The sequence below is a fragment of the Panthera onca genome, chromosome B4 (assembly GCF_046562875.1).
Source record: "Panthera onca isolate mPanOnc1 chromosome B4, mPanOnc1 haplotype 2, whole genome shotgun sequence".
Classification (NCBI taxonomy): Eukaryota; Metazoa; Chordata; class Mammalia; order Carnivora; family Felidae; genus Panthera; species Panthera onca.
In genome coordinates, this window is record NC_138345.1 from 114091035 (window position 1) to 114108940 (window position 17906).

Below are 17906 nucleotides of genomic sequence, written 5' to 3' on the forward strand. Positions count from 1 at the left end.
TCCAGATGCAGACAGTCTAACTCCAGAGCCTGTACTACTAATGATTTCAAGTACTTCAATATCTAGGGGATTGGTATAAGATCCCAGTGAAGTAGCCGATATTATTCTAGGGTTCAAATGTTTTATTTATTTGCCTAAATTACTTAAACAAAGAGGTCATTGATGAGGTGACTTTAACACCTCAGCAGCCTACCCAAGCAAGCCAAAACCTATACCTGAAATGCTTCAAGATTAAGAAATCAAAACCTAAGGACAACTAATCACAAACAGCCAAATAGACTTTTCCAAGTAAGGCAAATGCTTACGCTGTAGCCAATCAAATAATTCCCTTGCTTTCCTCCTGCACTTGCACCCGATCTATGTAAGTTTCCCCCTACTCCTGTTGGTAGAGACTTCTCATTTGACATTGCCAGATTCAAATGGATTTTTGCTCAAATAAACTTAAAAAGTTTAATATGCCTCCATTTACCTCTTAACACTACATATTTTTGAAACATTCTCAGAACATTTCATCCCTTATAACTCCATGGTCTTCAGGATTTCCATTTTTAATGCCTAATATTCCATCAACATGAGAATATTAAACGTCAACCCATAAGGTTTTTTTATTTCTAGTTTTATTTTTTTAACATACATATTTTTAGCATATATATTTTAGTTATTTGTTTGCTCATTAAAGATGGTTGGTCAGGGCATCCGGGTGGCTCAGTTGGTTAAGCGTCCAACTTCAGCTCAGGTCATGATCTTATGGTTTGTGGGTTCGAGCCCCATCTCGGGCTCTATACTGACAGCTCAGAGCCTGGAGCCTGCTGAGGATTCTGTGTGCTTCTCTCTCTCTCTGCCCCTCCCTGTTCATGCTCTGTCTTTCTCTGTCTCAAAAATAAATAAAGCATTAAAAAAAACTTTTTTTAAAGATGGTTGGCAAATCAGAGCTATATAAATCACTTCTATATCTTAATATAGAATTTTCAGAAAGTTAAGCCCATGATGCTCAGAGGGCACATATAGAGTCAAAGAGCTGTTTACCTCATTAATGAGAGTCATAAAGATGACACACCAGGTTCAAAAGGGAGTAAGACCCCAGTTCTCTACCTCTGAGGATTTCTTCCTAAGCACATTTTCACTTCAGCACTGCAGTTTTCAGACTTAAAAGTAACAGGACAACTATAGGTCCAGAGAGAGAAGTGAAAATTAAATCTTATTAAGCTAATATTTGCACTTACTCTGTGCCTCCTTGCAGAGATTACTAATTTCTCTAATACTTGCAGAAACCCTGTACTTTGTTAAGTTTTATGTGTATTATCTCATTAAACCCTTGCAGCAATAATAATAGGCATTATTATTCTCCTCATTTTCCAGATGGGGAAAATGGGGCTTAGAAAGTTAAGTGGCTTGCCTAAGGTCACATAACAGCTGTAGCTAGCATTCAAAACCAAGTTGAACTTCTGCATTTAAACTTTTTACATTCTGCTACACACAGACCTTTAAAAAAACTTGATATCTAAACAGATTTTTAATTTAATTTTTATCTTTTCATCATGGAGAATTTTCCATGTACTAAAATAGAATGGTATAATTAATGAAGCATTCGTGTACCCATCACTTAGCTTCAACAACTATTCCCATTTTACCATTATTTTTTCATCAATCCTCTATTCAAATTCACTTTATTTTCTCTTATTCTATGGTATTTTCTTTATTTAAAAATTTTTTTTAAGTTTATTTAGTTATTTTGAGAGAGTGAGAGAGCATGCACAAGGAGGGGAGGGACAGAGAGAGAGAGGGAGAGAGAGAATCCTAAGCAGGTTCCACGCTGGCAGCAGAGGGGCTCTGTGCTGTCACTATAAGGCTCAATCCCATGAACCATGAGATCATGACCCAAGCCAAAACCAAGAGTCAACGCTTGACTGACTGAGCCACCCTGGTACCCCTATCCTAGAGTATTTAAAACTGAATCCCAGACATCATATCTCATCTCCTATAAATACCTTAGAATGTTTCTCTAGTACATGAGAACTTAAAAGAAAAAACATAATAGCCTTATCATGCCTTCTCAAATTCACAAAAATTCCTTCATATATTTAATTTCTGATCCAAGTTCAACTTTCCCTGTTTGTCTCACAAATATCTTTTTACAGTTGTCAAATAAAAATTCAAATAGTGTACATTACATATTTAGACATTCTCTTAGGTCTCTTTTACCTTATGACAATCCCCCTTCTCTTTTTTTCTTTTACCCAATGTGTTTGTTGAAGAAGAAGGGGATTTTGTCCCTGTGGGATTTTTTTTTTCTTTTCACATCAGATGGATAAGGTGCCAATTAAAAAAATTTTTTTTAATGTTTTATTTATTTTTGAGAGAGCACAAGCAGGGGAGGGGCTGAGATAGAGGGAGATCGAGGGTCCAAAGTGGGCTCTGTGCTGATGAGCAAGTCCGATGTGGGCTTTGAGTCACGAACCATGAGATCATGACCTGAGCCAAACTCCAATGCTCAACCGACTAGGCCACCCAGGTGCCCCCGATGGGTAAGGTGCCAATTATGTTATGACAAAGTTTGAAGGAAGCACATCCCACACAGTGGCTGAACACCCAATCATCACACTTGTGAAATACAAAAGGTTCTGTCTTGTGGTATTTCTAATTGCAATTGGCTGATGGCATCCTCCCGGTGTCATTAGCCTGTTCTTCCATCTCCCATCTTTCCCATAATCTAGTGGTTGGTTCAAGACGTTTGATTAAACTCAGGTTCAAAATTTTTGTTTGTTTGTTTTGGCAAGATTACTCCATAGGTGGTGTTAACAGTCTCCTTTTAAAATAAATTATGTACTGCTCCATTAAATGTGCTGAGTCAGTGATTATAATTAGTAACAGCTTTTCTCCTCCCCCCTCTGCCTTAATTTTATTTTTTTTTAATTAAAAAAAATTTTTTTAAGTAATCTCTACACCTAATGTGAGGCTCGAACTTACAACCCCAAGATCAAGGGTCGCACGCTCTACTGTCTGAGCCAGCCCAGTGCCCCCACCCACCACTATCTTTAAATAATATCTCCCTTCTCTGCCCCCAATGACATTTCAGGCAGATCCCTTACCTTTGGGGTCACTTTCAGATGTGAAAAGAGTCTCATTTTCAGCTGTAGAAAATTCCAGTCTGGCCTAAATTAACTTTAATTTTTTATCTAATTCAAATATCCCCATTTCTCTCCCTGCCTTTTTATCTTAGTTGGTAGACAGTGTCCACCTTGTCTCCTAGGTCCATGAGAAACATTGCATATTTTTATCCAGCTGAATGGTAGAACCCTATGTCCTCATCCAGCCACTAGGGGCAGTTCCAGCCAGCCTCCAGTCTACTGTCTTTCTATTCTCCTCAAACTCCAGGGAAGCCTCAGTACCTTCCCCCCAAACTCACTTGTCTTCCACTCCTGTAACAGCACAGGGCAGGTGTACACATTCCTTAAGCCTGGCAAGCATCTGGCCAAGGAGTGAGAATCCAGCATTTTTGTCTGGCTAGCACTCACAATTCGCTACGTGGCTCCCTCACTGCCTCCGTCTCTTGGCTCTGGTTGGAAGAGCAATGTCCCATGCATGTAGGGAAGAAATGCTATTGTGCTCTCTCTTGTTGGGAAGTCTCTCTAAAGATGCATCTTCCCAACTGAATCTTTCGCTTTCTCTGCTAATGGCTGTGGGAGGGATGGTTGCTAGACTCATAATAAAGCCTGTGTATATGTATAGAGAACCCTTCTTTAAAATATGGGAGGTGGGGCACCTGGGTGGCTCAGTCAGTTGAGCATCCAACCCTTGATTTCGGCTCAGGTCATGATTCCAGCATTGTGGGAACGAGCTCCAAGTCAGGCTCTGTGCTGAGTGTGGAGCCTTGCCTGAGATCTCTCCCCACCCCCCCATGCCTTTCTCCTCCACTTCCATGCTCTCTCTCTCTAACAAACAAAATTTTTAAAAATTAAAATATGGGGCTGCTTCTCACTAATCTCCTACACCTCTGAGGCTGTATTTTAAATTACTATCAACAGAAAAACTTCCATCTACATCCAATCTATTAACATTTACCCTCAACTTGGCTTTATAAAGTAATTCTGCTAAACCTACAGAATTTCCTACTTTATTTTAAAATAAATGATTGAGATAAACTCAAACTTAAATAATCCTCTCCAGGATACTTTTGCATGTGTCAGTGGGATGTTGGTGAACATTAAGCACAGTGCTAACAAATGTTTGTCTTTGGTCCTTACTCAAGAAGACCCCGGTGGTCTACTAAATAAATATCAAAAACAATTAAGGAAAGGAAAACATTTCTAAAAACAGCAGAGGACGAGGAAGCAGGTCTCCAGTGATTCAGTTGAATTAAATACACCCAGTCTTGTTTAATATGTCATACACAGAACTTGTTAGATTCCCATTTTTTATTAGATACAACCTATAACCATTCTAATTGACATGTTAAGGTTTACGTGTATTTTCTTTAAATTGTGGGTTTAATTAGAATTGCTGGGTGGAGAACTGCTTATTCCAGCCTTAACTAGGAAATGAAAAGGAGGCTTACTGACTCACTCAAGAGTCAGCTGAGTACATTTTTATTCAGCTCTCAGCCAAAGGAGGAGTGAGGAGTGAACAATAAAGTAACCAAGAACTGCATGGTGATGAGTCATTATCCATGGATGGTGTGTGTGTGTGTGTGTGTGTGTGTGTGTGTGTGTGTGTGTGTGTAGGGGCAATTCTGTTACATCAGACTAGACTCCAATAAGAAGTTTAAACATGAAGGAGAGGTTTCTGGAGGGATACTGTGATGGACCAATTGAATCATGTTAAATCATGTTCATCATGGACAAAGCTGTTAAATACGCCTGAATCCAAGTATTAGATATTCAAAATGTGTGCACTTAGTAGAGCTCCAGCCTCATGTTAGAATTTAATAAATGTTTGTGGAAGAAGAGAGGAAAGGAGGAAGTGAGGGAAAGATGGAGGGAGGAGAGGGAAAATGGTTTTTATTCATTTTAACAACTGAGTAAGCATCAATTGGTTAATGGTCTTTCGATAGTGTGTTTAACGTGGTATTTAGAACTGATTGTACAAGTGAAAGAAAATTAAGAAGTTAATAAAAATCATGTTATGGTAACAACGGAAAGGCTGACAGCACATGAGTTGGAAAAAGAAATCTTAAGCATTTGGGTTTTATGTTTTTGTTTTTAACACTGGCATCACAAATTAGCTTTGTAACGTATTCAACAGTCCAGAATATCAAGCCATTGATCTGTTCTGTTAGAAACATCATTTTCCAAGTCATTTGACGTAAGTTACAGATATATTTAAACACAAAGACACTACTCATTAATAGAAAGCAAATGTTCCATTAAGGAACGTAAGATCTCCATTTTATTCACTTTCTTTCTGATACCCTCAGTTCCTCTGTTCTCTTATCCCTCTACTTTCCTGTCTGACAAAACATTAAACCATAGATCAGTGTAATGGCCCACATTTTAAAATACAGATGTTGTTAGGAATAGGGAATTGGGGGGATTGATTTAAAATGATTTTATTTGGTTCATAAATTTAGAAGCAAGAGTCCCCTACTGGGAATTCCGGCTATGGGCAAATATGGGGTCTTAGGCTAGTGGATTATGGTAAAGACTAAAAATTGCTTTCATTGTAAGGACTTTTTTTGTTGAGAACATGATGTCACATAAAGCTATTTGTTATAACTGCCTGTAATTTTTTTTAACTTGTTTTATTTTTTATTTTTTTAAATTACATCCAAATTAGTTAGCATATAGTGCAACAATGATTTCAGGAGTAGATTCCATAGTGCCCCTTACCCATTTAGCCCATTCCCCCCTCCCATAACCCCTCCAGTAACCCTCAGTTTGTTCTCCATACAACTCCACAGAGTTTCTTCTGTTTTGTCCCCCTCCCTGTTTTTATATTATTTTTGTTTCCCTTCCCTTATGTTCATCTGTTTTGTCCCTTAAAGTCCTCATATGAGTGAAGTCATAGGATTTTTGTCTTTCTCTGACTGATTAATTTCACTTAGCATAATACCCTCCAGTTCCATCCACATAGTTGCAAATGGCAAGATTTCATTCTTTTTGATTGCTGAGTAACACTCCATTGTATATATATACCACATTTTCTTTACCCATTCATCCATCGATGAACATTTAGGCTCTTTCCATACTTTGGTTATTGTTGATAGTGCTGCTATAAACATGGGGGTGCATGTGTCCCTTCAAAACAGCACACCTGTGTCCCATGGATAAATGCCTAGTAGTGCAATTGCTAAGTTGTAGGGTAGTTCTATTTTTAGTTTTTTGAGGAACCTCCGTACTGTTTTCCAGAGTGGCTGCACCAGCTTGCATTGCCACCAACAATGCAAAAGAGATCCTCTTTCTCTATATCCTCGCCAACATCTGTTGTTGCCTGAGTTGTTAATGTTAGCCATTCTGATAGGTATAAGGTGGTATTTCATTGTGGTTTTGATTTGTATTTCCCTGATCACGAGTGATGTTGAGCATTTTTTCATGTGTCGGTTGGCCATCTGGATGTCTTCTTTGGAGAAGTGTCTATTCATGTCTTTTGCCCATTTCTTCATTGGATTATTTGTTTTTTGGGTGTTGAGTTGGATAAGTTCTTTATAGATTTTGGATACTAACCCTTTATCTGATAAGTCATTTGCAAATATCTTCTCTTGTTCTGTCGGTTGCTTTTTAGTTTTGCTGATTATTTGTAGACTGCATTTTTAAGGCAAACCTGAAAAAACAACTTTGGGACAAGATAGCATATTAATAATTCTTTCCAATTCTGTGTCATGTGCAGAGTTCATAATTCTTTTTTTTTTTTTTTTAGGTTTATTTATTTTGAGAGAGAGTACCCACATGCATGTGAGCAGGGAGGAGCAGAGATAAGAAGAGAGAAATTCCCAAGTAGGCTCAGCGCTGACAGGGTTCTGCATAGGGCTCAATCTCACAACAGCGAGATCATGAGCTGAGTTGAAATTAAGACTCAGACATTTAACCGACTGTTTTCATCCTTTCTGTTTTCATCCAAGTCTTGGATACCGACTGCAGAGTGGGCAACAGACACAATCCCGTGGCTCCCCACTGAAGGCCACACCCGTCAGACTTCCTTCTCCTTCCTCCCCACCTCTGTGCCTCTGCCACCCGGCGTTCTCTATCTCCCACTTCACCCTCTCAGAGAACTCTTCAAGGACCTGAAGAGAGACCTCGTGGAATTGCCTCATGGCCAAAGTAACCCTCTCTCAGGGTGCTCCTTTGGTACTTTTTCTACAACCCTCTAGTGGACATCATAATGTTCGTCCCTAGAACACAGACTCCATGTAAATAGAGTCCGTACCCACTTCTGAACCCTCATTGAACAGTATTTGCTGTGTGCCAACACTGCTTTAACGCTGGTCTGTGATCGATATTATATTTAGAGCCGAACAGACTAGGTGATGGTCTTTGCATTCTGGAGATATGCCATCTTCTGAGGAAGAGACTCTTACATGGAAAAACAGGAGAATGCAATTTGTGTTATGAGCAAAGAATCCAGGGCTCCAAGGGGCCAGAACAACAGGAGAGGCAGAATCAGACTGAGGGTTTAGCAAAGCTTCTCTGAGGAACCAGTGTTTAACTTGAGGCCCAAGTTACTCAGGAGTTACTCAGGTTATTCAGGCCTGAGTGAAAAGAGTGCCCGCCAGACACAACAGTGTGTGGGACGTGCGGCCCACGGGTGTTGGGGGCACAGGTTGGAATGGCCGGGCCAAGCAGACAAGGACGGAAGACAGTCGGGGATCTAGATGTTCTGGAGCCTTTGAGGCCACATCAGGGATTTTGCATTTTATCCTAAGTGTAAACCATTGAAGGTTTTAAGCAGGAGATTAATGTGATTTGTGTGCTTAAGTGCCTTGTGTTTCCTGGTTAGTATTGAATATTTACAAGTAAATGAATAAATTAAACATACACAATGAATCAGTGATACAGTTCTATGCCATTTCAGAGTTTTACCAACCCCAGGCAATTAGATTAATTCAATATAGCTTGTTCTTAGGAAACACGAAGCAGGAATTTGTTGCTTTTCAGCCACTCCCTATTCATTTTTTCTCTTTCTACCAACAGTTCATTTTATGTTAGGTAATGCATCTTCCCACTTGTGTATCCTTGGTGGCCAGCTCTCCCGTGGCCAAGAGGCAGATTCCAACCGGACTCCCTCTTCTGGGACTTTAGCATGTTTAGCAGAGTAACTGATGGGGAGAAATATTTGAAGAAATTCATTTCAGCCATGGCCAAGTTTAAAAGATAGCATGTGGGGCGCCTGGGTGGCGCAGTCGGTTAAGTGTCCGACTTCAGCCAGGTCACGATCTTGCGGTCCGTGAGTTCGAGCCCCGCGTCAGGCTCTGGGCTGATGGCTCGGAGCCTGGAGCCTGTTTCCGATTCTGTGTCTCCCTCTCTCTCTGCCCCTCCCCCCTTCGTGCTCTGTCTCTCTCTGTCCCACAAGTAAATAAAAAATGTTGGAAAAATTAAAAAAAAAAAAAAAAAAAAAGATAGCATGTACTTCAGGCTCTGGTGCCCTCGTCATCCCTAGTTCCTGTCCTGATTTCAAGCCTGAGTCTCTAGTTTCTCATTTTTCTTCCCAGTAAAAGTCCCACTAGTTCATCCACTTTTTTTTTTTTTTTCTTAAAATGGTCACTGTTGGTTTCTGTTGCTTGAAATAGAAAAATCACAATGGGATAAAAATCTATTTTAGTCTTAAGTGGAGATGGTATTTTGGCCTCAAGTTTTTAAAACTTTTCTTAGGATACGTGACTTGGTTATTTCCAACCTAATAGAAACTTTAACCTTTTCTTTTACTCCTCACAACTGATTTTAGTAGTTGGAATGTATCTGTGGGGACTGAAAGATTTGAAATCTTTGAAAATAGTCAAGTTCTCTTTTTCTGTCTCTCAAAGTTTCCTCAAAGACAAAAGTAGTTTCCTAATGTAGTTTTGTCTTTGCAGTATTTATTCTACAAGTTTTGGTTAGAAACCATTCTCTTTGCCTTAAAGACTGTTTTCCAAAGTATGTTCCACAAAACACTAGTGTCAATTATTACATAAATCTGAATGGCGGTGAAGACTCTATCCCTCCCTTAGGGCTTCAAAGAATGTTGTAACACCTTAAGGCACTCAAAAAATCCTGCAGTAAAGAAATCTGAGTATTTTCCCAATGTTTCCCAAATGTATCTGCTCATGCAACTCTTCTTCCTGCAAAATCAAAGAGCTAGCATCTTGTGGAACCCACTTTGAGAAGTGCTGCTTTGGAAAATCAAAGGAAAAGTGGGTTTTTTCCATTTTCTCTGGTACCATCTGTTCATGTTCCCTTGGCAGTAGGTTTATTCCTTTTCTTGTTTTTCCTGCTTTAAATACTCGTTGAACATTCTTTTTGTTATTGTCCTTTTTAGAATTTTTAAAGGCCTCCATCCCTCCTAGCACATGCTATACTTTGGATTTATTCTAGAGACGTCCCTGAAATGCCTCTTGAAGTGAAGGCCCACCAAAGTGCTCTGAGGGTAGCCACAGTGTTTATGTTTCATTTATTTTTCTGTGTGTGACTTTTCTGAGTGTCCCTAAAATTAGAAGTGATACAGTAGAGGGAAAATTCAACATCCAGCCCATGCATTTGGCCTGTATTTTATGCACATGCACATGAGAACCCATAAACAAACACAAATACGTATCATAGAAACAGCACAGTCTATTTGCAAGGTTCTCTTAAAGGTATCCAGACTATCCAAGCTGAGATGAAAAATGTGGATGAAGAGTGAGCAATGGGGATAGATCATTGCTCTCCCAACTTGTCCTGACTGGTCCAGTAAGAGCATGGGAAGGGAAAGTCAGGGGCTCCAGGAAAAGGCCAGGTTGGACAGGACGAGGAGCAGGAACCAAAGATTAGCAATGACGGTTTTGACCTTGGTCCAAGAGATGACAGCTGAGCAACTTGTGTCTTTTTTTTTTTTTTTTTTTTGTAATGTGTATTTCTTTTTCAGAGACAGAGAAAGAGACAGTCCAAGCAGGGGAGGGGCAGAGCGAGAGAGAGCGAGAGGGAGAGAGAGAGAGAGAGAGAGAGAGACAGAATCCAAAGCAGGCTCCAGGCTCTGAGCTGTCAGCACAGAGCCTGACCCGGCTGGAACTCAAGAACCCTGAGATCATGACCTGAGCCTAAGTCGGATGCTTAACCTACTGAGCCACCCAGGTGCCCCGCAACTTGTGTCTTCATTGAACTCTTCATTCATTTACTAATTCATTCCCCACTAACATTATTCAGTATCCATTCTGTAAAGGCATTCTGCTTGGTTCTTGTCTTTAAAAAACTTACTGTTGCAAATGGCAAGATTTTATTTCTTTATGGCTGAGTGGTATTCTAGTGTGTGTGTGTGTGTGTGTGTGTGTGTGTGTGTGTGTGTGATAATTTCTTTATCCATTCATCCATTAATGGACAGTTAGGTTGTTTCCATATGTTGCTATTGTAAATAATGCTGCAATGGACATAAGAGCACAGGAATCATTTTGAATTAGTATTTTCATTTTCTTCAGATAAATACCTAGAAGTGAAATTGGTGGATCATATGGTAGTTCTATTTTTAATTTTTAAATTAAAAACCTTTTTTTTTTGGAGAGACAGAGAGCGTGCACTTGGTGCGTGCACACACACGCACACGAACAGGGGAGGGGCAGAGGGAGAGGGAGAAAATCGTAAGCAGGCTCCATGACCCTGGGATCATGACCTGAGCTGAAGCCAACTGACTGGGCCACCCAGGTGCCCCTATTTTTAACTTTTTGAGGAACCTCCATTCTATTTTCCATAGTGGCTGCACCAATTTACATTCCCACCAAACACTGCATTTCTCCACATCCTTGCTAACACTCGTTACTTCTTGTGCTTTTGATAATAGCCATTCTGACAGGTGTGAGGTGATATCTCACGGGGGTTTTAATTTGCATTTCCCTGATGATGAGTGATGTTGAACATCTTTTCATGTGCCCGTTAGCCATCTGGATGTCTTCTTTGGAAAAATGTCTACTCAGAGCCTCTGCCCATTTTTTAAACAGATTGGTTTTTTTTGTTTTGTTATTGAGTTGTTTCAGTTCTTTATGTATTTTGGATATTAACCCCTTATTGGATAAGTCGCTTGCAAATATCTTGCCATTTGCAACACCATAGATGGATGGACCTTGCAACAGCATGGTGTGCTAAGTGAACTAAGTCAGAGAAAGGCAAATACCATATGACTTCAATTATATGGGGAATCTGAAAAACGAAACAAAGAAACAAAACAACAAAATACAGAGAACAGATTGGTGGCTGTTCACAGATAAAGAGAACAGATTGGTGGCTGCTACAGGGGAGGGGGATGACTAAATAGGTGAAAGGGATCAAGAGGTACAAATATACTATTATAAAATAAATAAGTCATGGGGATATTATGTACTGCATGGTGACTATAGTCAATAATATTGGACTGCATATTGGAAAGTTGCTAAGACAGTAATAGGCATTAAGGAGGGCACTTGCCATGAGGGGCACTGGGTGTTATATGCAAGTGATGAATCACTAAATTCACACTCCTGAAACCAATATTACACTATATGTTAACTAACTGGAATTTAAATGAAAACTTGACATAAAACAAAAGAAAGTTGCTAAGAAAGTAGATATTGAAAGTTCTCATCAGAAGAAAAATATTTTTATGTAACTCCCCGTGGTGATGGATGGTAAATAATAGACCATAATACCATACTATAATAACCATTACCATAATAGATGGTAAATAGTGCTGTGATCATTTCACAATGTATACAAATATCAAGTCATTATGCTGTACAGCCGAACGAATATAATGCTTTTTGTCAATTATACTTTAATAAAATCCTGGCTGTCATATTGGGTGACTGGGTGCCTAAATGAAAGTGTGCAATAGAATCTGGCAAGTGTTACGTTAGAAGTAAGAATACAGTGCTTTTCTGAATTAACTTAAGTATTTAGATACACTCTATAACTTAAGCTTGTGTTGCTCTAGAAATACATGACTTGTTTCACGAGTGTGCTTTCAATTTTCTCCAGTAGTTCATGTTCATTCATGTTCACCGCTTTATAGCATTTTTATAGCATTGTATTGCAAAATAGAATACAAAGTTTCAGTTACCATAAATATTTATTGCTGAGTCAAATACCCAACCTACTGATGAATGTTTAGGTAATTCTCATTTTCTTGCAACGCCGCAGTGATGCTCTCATGTACCTGATGGGTTTGAAATGCTCCAGATAGTGGTTTTAACTTGTTTCCCTGATTGCCAATAAGGTTGAGCATCTTTCATTTGTTTATTGGCCTTTTGGGATTCTAGAAATTCTTTTATACTTTCTTTCCATAAAATACAGTACAGGGCTATCCCCTCAGCACACTTTCAATGAGTACTTGCGATGGCAAAGTACCTTTGTTATGTCACACTAATCAGTTCCTACATTCTAACTCAGCCTCATTTTTGCAGGTGGATGGGTTCTGGAAATCATTGTTTTTCTGTAGACCCAACGTCTGTGATGCATTTGATGGGTCCACCCACGGAGTTACAACATTTCCCTAAATCTCACTGTGGGAGTTGAATTTGCCTTGATTTCTCTAAGAAGGAGACCCCAGCTCTACTCCGCTAGAGCACTGCCAAGCCTCGCTGTTCCTCTTCCTGAGGGTCTGGAGACTCGCCACTGATTCCCAAGGTGCAAGCGGGTGTTTTACTCTAAAAGCATTTGCAAGTATGATATTAATTCCCTGCTAACTTGAAGCATCCCCTGTGTGTGGAGCCCTTTGCTGAAATGCTCCACCTGTCAACTAGACCCCCTTGGGTACCAGCATTGGATGCAATTACATTTTTTTATTCCTCCCCTTTGAACATTAACTTGGACCACCAGCCAGCATCTGCGGGGGTCAGAGCCACAGCCAAATGGTGTTCCTGAGCCTGGATGAGCCCTCACTTGCTCCCCACCAGCCAGACACTGAGGTCCTGCATGCCCTGAGGCTGACCGGCTAGAGTATGGCAATCTGTCTTGTTTCCTCAGTTATTAATGTCCCAATTAAATGTAATTGTTATTGATTTGTACTTTCCAGCAAATAGAACTCCTTTTGCTTCTGTAAAGCTCCTTCTTAGAGGGCAGAAAATAGGGATGAGGGAGTCACAAATCTTTCTTAAGAGAGAAAGCGTTACCCTAATCCCTCCTCTCCAGCCTCTTCTCATGACTTATTTTTTTCCTGTCTGGAACTCACACATTTCAATCCAAGTTAGATACTCATTTAAAATCATTTCGGGATTGCTAGGCAAGTGTCGCTATCAGAACTTCAGCAAGAAAATAATCAAGCGTGCTCTCTCAATAGATTTTCATATTTTAGGTCAGCATATTTCCTCTCATTTGGATGTGTGGAACTACTGTGGCATTTAGTGTGCAAAATAGGCCATTCACTAAGACGGTAATGTAGACAGAAAGTCCTGTGCGACAACAGCTCGAGGAAGCAAGTGACTATCTGCCAAGCTCACTGCAGGCACCCAAGCGTGGCCCAGTTCTGCACTGGAGGAGAAATCACAATTCTCTAACCCTGTGCCCCCTTCTTTTGTTATTATGCACGAAACTGCACCCCCAACTGTTGCCCTGCACCTCCTCTTCCCCCACCCCTGCATTTCCAGGGCATGACCATGCTGTTTGATCTCACTTGTCTAAAAATACATCAGGCATATTCCAAAATTCTGAGAAGGGAAAAACACTATTCCATTAGGACACGTTATTTTCTGTTGTCACTTGGAACGAATCATTTACAGGTTCAAAGTGTTTTTTGTCATAGATCTTAGAGAGAGAGAAAAAATGCAGTTGCTTGTTAGGAAGCATTTCAGAGAGAATTTTATCCCCACAAATCACTAGTCATGTTTTACTGCTGTGACAGAACAAATGAATAAGAAGGATTCATTCCCACAAGCACACAACCCCTATTGCAAGAATGTTGAAATTTGACTTGATTCTTAGTGGAGGGTCTCAGCCCTAAAGTGGAAGGATTAGGTATATCTTTGAATTCTAGAAGTTTGGACAGTGTGCTCAAAGGAATTAAGAGGTGAATGTTTTTGTTTTTGTTCTTTTAAAGCAAGCTTTGGAAAACTGAAAAGGCTTCTCTTGAGTTATTTTACTATTTGCTGGGTCACCCTTTATTGCTATGTAGCCTTTGGGGGGTTATAGTACTGACTAGTGTTCCAATTCACAGTTCCCACAGAAAGGTGAGGTTTCTTTCTTTTTTTGTTTTAAAGCTGATTTTTTTAAGTAGGGAGAAGGGGATACCCAACTCACTTTGCTGAGCCTTCATACATACATAAAAATACATATCTTCAGTTGGAGGGGGGAAATCTATTTTATATATTGATCAAAATCTGGTAACACCCCATAAAAACTCGTGGGACACCACTGCTCCACGCACCCAGGTACAGAATAACTGCCTTGGGTCTGGCTTAAAAACACAGCTTTCCAGGGCGCCTGGGTGGTTCAGTCAGTTAAGTGTGGGACTTCTGCTCAGGTCATGATCTCGGTGTTTGTGAGTTCGAGCCCGATTGGGGCTCTGTGCTAACAGCTCAGAGCCTGGAGCCTGCTTCAGATTCTGTGTCTCCCTCTCTCTCTGCCCCTTTCCTGCTCTCTCTCTCTCTTTCTCAAAATAAATAAACATTAAAAGCCGAAACAAAAAAGTGCACAGCTTTCCTTGGCTGAGGAGCACTGAGCTGTATTTGTGGGTGAGGGTCTTAGCTGACAAGCAAGAGGTGAATGTTAGTAGTGCATGGATGCAGCAGTAACTAAAATGGAATCACGTGATTCCTTTTTCAGTTCTCTTTAATCCTGATGACATCAAAGAGAAAATTCCAGTTTGGTACCAGTAAAGTTTCACCACCTCTCAGGAGTGCCGCAGAGAGGAGCAGGGAGTCTTAGCCTCAGAGCTTTGGGTGGGCAATCTCTCTAGTCTTGTTAGGATGAACATAATTGTTTTGTTTTCCTTGTGATTGTTTTTACGATTGCCTTCTATTTCTGACAAATGGCACTGGCTGTGTAGCACGGTGCTGAAGCAGGTGCAGCGGCTTCCCCTAAAGCAGGGGGAGAGGGAGAGAGGATGGAGGGAGACAGAAGCCAGTCTGTTTATCACCTAACCTCCGCAGTGACAGCCCACTGCTCTGCCATATTTTCTGTTTGTTAGAAGCAAATCACTGAATCCAGGCAACACTCAGGAGAGGGGATTATACAAGGGCATTTAGCAGGAGGCAGGGATTATCTGGGCGATCTCACGGGTGCCTAGCACAGGGACATATTGCAGCTGCCTCTTTTTCTTCTTTTCCCTAATGGATAAAATGCTCCATGGGGGTAGAGAGAGTATCTTATTTATTGTGGTATTCCTAGCACAGGGTACGGTGCCTGAAACTTAAAAGTATTCAGCGTTTCTTTTAAGGAAATAGGGAAGGAAGGGAGAGGAAAGAAGGAAGAAAGGAAGAAGAGAGGGAGGGAGAACCAAAGTGAGAGGATCAGAGTGTTCTGCTAATCCCTAGAGAGCAGGAGGGAAGGAAAACTCACCTAAAGGGACTCTGGGAATGGAGTTTGTACTTCCACCTCTTCCCTGGTCCTGAGCAGAAATAAGCCTCAAGGGAAATGGAGCATAGCTTCTGTGGATGGGGAACAGCTAAGCTATAAAATAGACTGAGTTCCCCGTGGAAGGCCAGCCCTAATTGGAGTCCTAATAGCACACATACAGGCTCTGCTGAAGGGGCTGTGATCACTGGAGGGTAGACAGGAAGAACTCTGAGGTACTTTTTCCCACTTGCAGAGAACAGTGAGAAGTTACACTGAATGTGTATAGGCTGCTCTGTCATTTCACCTTAGAAAATAGAGATACTGCTTAGTTTCAGATGCTTGGTAAGCGTAACGTACAGTACAGCTGTAACTAAGCTCTTCAGCCACGACAGTGCTGTTGCATTTATGGGTTGTTCCCATTTGTCCGCTGTTACACACAAAGCTGTAATGAAGGTTTTTGTAAATCTGTCTTTTCCACAATTGTGAATATCTCTAGGTCAAATTCCTAGTGGGAATTGTAGGTAATGTATATGTACACTCTGTGTGTGTGTGTGTGTGTGTACCATCAAATTTCCCTCAGAAATGGTACACAAACTTTCATTCCTGATGTATGAGAGCACCGGCTACCACACACTTGCTGAGACCAGGTTTTATTTATTTTTATAAAGTTACCAAGCTGACAGCCGACAAATAATGGTTCATTACTGTTTTGGCTACCTGTTGTAGTTGTTAATGCTGCACACCAAATATTTCTGACTTCCCACCCCCTGATCACATAGTAGGATTGAATTGCGTGGCCTTTGAGGTTAGGTGACCTGTTCTGGTCACTGAGCTATGACTAGACATGATATATATCATTCTGGACCGAGTATTTCATTGCCAGCGCAAGACCCTACAGAGCCCTCTTTCGATTGGGCTATTGGTTACCAGCAGTAACATCCCAGAAACTGGCCTCCTTCGAATAACTGATTAATATGGACAGGCCAATGTAATCAATTGCATGGAACAAAGCCTCCAGCTAAACCATGAAAAATATGAGCAAAAAATAAACCTCTGCTGTTTTAAGCCACTGTGATTTGGGGTTGACGAGCATTACCTAGGCCATCATGACTGATGCGTTAAACATCTTTATCTTACTGAAATGAAACACATTTTCCTAGGCTTCTTGACCACTTGTGCTTCCTTTTTTTGTGAATTCTCTGTTCGTGTCTGAGCGTGTTAACTTTTTAAGCTTAGGAAACTCAACCAGACATCTGTCAAGGGTGAACATGATCCCCACTGAGAATGAAGGGAGAAAAATGAAGTCTGAAATACAACATAAAGTACAGGTCTACCACAACAGCCTTTTTAAAGTGTTTTCAGTGATGTGCTTTCCTTGCAATGATAATGTCAAAAAATGAATACAAACATATTCTGGATCATTTGAAGGGCCGCTTTATAACTGAGGGATGCCATTTACTTTTATGATCCAAATGGTTTCGTATGGTGTCAATAGACTAATCAACGAAGAACAAATGTGCACTCAAAACATAAATGATGTGTTTGCGCCAAGTGAGGAATAAGTGGTGTCCCAATACATCGTCCACTTAAGATCAGAGGTGTCATAGCAGAATACGTGGAGAAAACAGAATATGTGGATGCACTGAGTCATTACACAGCCTGCATCAACACAAGCAGGATCACTTCAAGAGAATCTGGCACAGCACCCAGTACCATTTTTATGTTGTCATTTGACAACATAACATTATGATCCTTTGCTTGCAAACAGCAGAAACAGATGCTGGCTAACTCGAGCAATAAAGAACTGATTGGAGTAATACAGGAAAACGCAGCCTTGAAAAAGAAAACCAGTCTCAGAAAGAAACAAACCGGGACAGCCCCAAGGATCGCAGTACCAGGAATTCCTGGAATAGGGACATTGTGGAGGCTGCCAGCAAAATGACTCAGCCCCGGGCACCTTCCAACTGTGTGTCTTTGTGTTCTGGATTCAAATTCCCCGGGTTCATTTGGGTCATATGCTCATCATTTTCTGGGGTCAGGGAAGGGAAGTCGTTTGGGACTCGGATGCCTGATGAAAATGAAAGGTTGTATACTCTCAAACTAAATGTGAGATGTCAAGGGCCCTTCCTAGAGGGCTTGAGGGATTTAATCCTCCCTGGGCAGGGGAGTACATGAGGCCTCTTCCTTATAAAGGCTTTTCCTTGTAAAGGAAAGGAAACAAATGAATATCCAGAGAGGCATTCAGGAAGAACATAAATTACAAAAGGACAAAAGAACGATCTGTAGACC

The 17906-nt window shown here is 40.6% G+C and overlaps 1 non-coding gene across 1 annotated transcript; it reads right to left on the reverse strand.

Annotated features, from left to right (window-relative positions):
- Nucleotides 1–2515: 2515 nt before the first annotated feature.
- Nucleotides 2516–2621, reverse strand: LOC132660504 (small nucleolar RNA U13). The gene has a single exon (XR_009601843.1). It is a non-coding gene; the product is annotated as a small nucleolar RNA U13 (small nucleolar RNA).
- Between the last annotated feature and the right edge of the window lie 15285 nt (nt 2622–17906).